The sequence below is a fragment of the Alligator sinensis genome, unplaced genomic scaffold, assembly GCF_000455745.1.
Source record: "Alligator sinensis unplaced genomic scaffold, ASM45574v1 scaffold448_1, whole genome shotgun sequence".
NCBI classification, from domain to species: Eukaryota; Metazoa; Chordata; order Crocodylia; family Alligatoridae; genus Alligator; species Alligator sinensis.
The window spans coordinates 1,091,660-1,095,158 of NW_005841870.1; positions in this window are offsets into that span (position 1 = coordinate 1,091,660).

Here is a 3,499-nt window from a genome sequence, read left to right on the forward strand (position 1 = left end):
TCCCTAACTGAAGACTGAAAAATGCAGGTTGCTGTGGACTCCTGCAAGGGGCTGTGGGGAGCGAGATGCAGGGGGCACCATGTGCATACGTGTGCATGCACACATGTACGTGGCCAAAAATACAGCTCCCCCAGCTGCCTGCAGGCAAGTCTATGGGGGAGGGGAGCAGATTGAGGCCCCCACAGTGAGGGAGAGAGTGGGGCAGGGGCTGGGCCTGTAGGCTCTGTCCAGCTAGGGTGGTACATAGGCCCTGGGGTTGGGGTGGGACAGAGCCACAAGCAGCTCATCCAGAGGGGCGGGGATGCTGCTGCATGCACTCCCAGGAAGGAAGGCATGGGGGGCATGTGCCCCCCCACATTTGTGCATGGAGCAGAGGTGGATTCAGGCTGCCTGCTGTGGGCTCAGGGCTCCCACCCCACTGCTGCCTTCCCCCTGGGAGCCCTGCATTGTGATGGTGAGGTACCCCCTCCCCTCCCAAGAGCTGCTCTAATTAAAGCGCCCCCCACCCCAGAGCACATGTCAAGACACCTTTAGAGGCTAATGGTTTCAAAGAGGCATAAGCTTTCATAGGCAGCAACCTACTTTTCAGATGCTACGAGGAAGTAGGTGGTTGCCTACCAAAGCTCATGCCTCTCTGAACCAGTTAATCTCTAAAGTGCCGCCCTTCCCAAACTTCAGCCTAACTTCAGATTAACATGGCTAACCACCTCTCTGGTAGGGTTGTAGTGGTGTTGCCACCATGATGGTCAGGGTATGTGCAAGAAGCAAGAATTGCTTGGTAATCTCTTTTATTGGACCAACTATGGGGTTGTGGGAGATGTGTATCCAGAAGCTTATCTAACATCTCTCCCCACTATGTAGTTGGCTCAGTAAAAGATAATACCCAACAATCCTTGTTTCACTCTCGTTTCTAGCATTTGACGTTGAACTTTTTATGCTGAAGAAAATGGTGTTGGGGAAGGCAGGAGAGAGGAAGAAGAATGCCTGGGCCCACATCTTTTTTCCCTTAAGAGCATCCAAGTGCCGCATGTGTGTGCAGACATAGCCGCACAAGAAGCATTTCTGTGGAATTTAGATCTGACTGCACACCTTGTGCCGGGCACCTCTGTGCTGAAACTTTATCAGGGTTTATTACCATAAAATCTGATACCTGAATTTTATCTTGCCTTCCATCCTGTTCTATGCCTTGTCATGCATTTTAATGAGACTCATGAAATCTTTTTCACAGCTTGCTGGCTTTCATTTAGAAAGTGCAACTTTTTTTTTTCTTTTTTTTGCTGTTCCTGCATATATTCATTCCTTGCAATCACAAGCCCAGTTTTCACAATGACCTTGCTACAACTTGCTTGTCAGTTATCCAACAAATTCAGTCTCTAACTAAGCCATCTGTTAACTGTTCCGGCTAGCACCGCTCACTCTGTTTATGCCATTCTCAAACAGCCCAGCCAATGGCCTTGCCTAGGAGGATGTCAGTTGTGAAGAAAAGTAACATCCTAGCATGGACAAAAGTATTCTTAAAAGTTCTGAAATCATCTGCCTAGCAACATACAGTTTCTCCCATGCTCCCATGGAGGACCCTAATGGACCCTACCATAGGCAAGATTTTGATCTCTCCAATTTCTCTTCAGTTTTCTCCAGTGAAATTCAGAAGTACTGTGCAGCTGCCTCCTCCAGTTCCCTGCAAAATTCCCTTCTGGATCGAAGTATTCTGGTGAGTTCATTTGCCATTTCTCTTGCTCACACTGGTTTACTCCTGATACTATGAAATATGTCTCATGCATGGGAGGAGGGGTACAAAAACCTGACCATTATTTTCTGACATGGGTTAGAACAGGCTAATGCTCCTGCCTCAGAGGGGAAGGTTACTCTCCTTGGCTCCAACCACTGCTTCTTTACAGAGTAGAATCCCATTTCAGAGAATTAAGTAGGGCTTAAAATAATGTGCTGAGCTGTATACAGGCTTTCTGTGCCGAGATGGATTTTGTCCTACGATATCAAGACAAGGACTTTCCCTTTCTAATTAAATATGCTTATTATTGTGAAAAATTCCCAAGAAATTTTAATATGGGTGGTGGTGATGATAAGAATAATTTCCAGACCTGACGGGAATGGTATTTTGTAGCAGACAGACCCACAACTCCTCAAGTCACCCCAAATTTTAGTTTTGGACTACAACTCAGCTGGATTGCTCAGAAGAGCTCATCTGGTTCAGATCTTCTCTATGCATCTTAACAGCAAGGCAAAACAAATCCAAATAAGATATAGTCACAGCCTCTTTTTACATAAAGACACATACATAAATGTAAAGAAATATTGCTGATGTCTATGAAGTGCTGAAAAGGGCTGTGAGTAGCACAAGAAAGATGCTGAGAACCAAGGCTTTATAATATAAAGAGTCAACTCCTATTCTACCTGTTAGACACTCAAGTCAGTTTAGGCACTTAAAGTATGATCCCATTTCCCCTGTTTAAGTCCCCAGAAAAAAATGTAAATGAAAAGATGGGTGGGTCCTCCTCCTTGCTGTTGTCTTGTTTGTATTATAACTAAGTCACCAAAAGGCAGCATATTACAAAAATAGATGCACTCATGGATTTGTCAGGGACTCGCACAGCATGGAATAGGGATGTGCTTAAGTGTTCAGGTTCACTTGTTAGCTAAGGTGGACTAGGATCTGGCCCTAAGGCTAAGTACAGAGGTTCAAAAAGTCCAAAGCAGAAGTAGTCTAATTTTTGCACTTTACCTCAAGCGCCCTAGGTTAGGTCAGGAGAAAACAAAACAGACATTTGCCTTTTGGTGGGTGGGGAGGATGGGTACACACATGGTGGCTTCCTGCACTGGCTGAGGCCAATAGGTTGAGGGCATTACCATGCACCTCCCAGCAGGTTGCCAGAGAATGTGGAGCCCAGCTGAACAACCGGCCACCCCTGATTGGCCAGTGTGGCCTCTCCCCTGGTCCTGGGCATGACCTAAAACTACACCTTGCTGGGAGTGGGTGGCCTAGTGGGGCTCCCAGTGGTGTGGAAGCCCCCAGGAAATATCAGGCCAGTTACCACCATAGAAAGGTGGGTTGAGGTGCCTTAATAACCCCAGTTCCCACAACTGGGTGGGTTACCCCCTTGAACGGTCTGGAAGGTGGACCCCGGAGAGAGAGTGGGGCTCTAGACTCAGAACCTGTCTTGAAATCCCCCAACTGGTCAATGCTGGGGCCAGGACTGGAAGGTTGAAGGGCCAGGGGCCTACCATGAGGGATGCCCAGAGCTGAGGGCCTGGGGGTCTGAGTGACCTGGAGGTGAGGCCAGGGCCAGTGTAGCCAAATGTCCTGGGGGGCCCACACCTGTAAAGGGGAACAGCTCAGGGAGCTAGGTAGCTTAGAATGAAGGTGGAGTAGGCCACCTGAGTGGAGGGATCCAGGTGGGGTTCAGACTGGAGGAATCTGGGGCCCAGAGTGGGGCCGGTGATGTTGACAACAGTGGATAACATCTGTGAGGCTTGGGCTGTC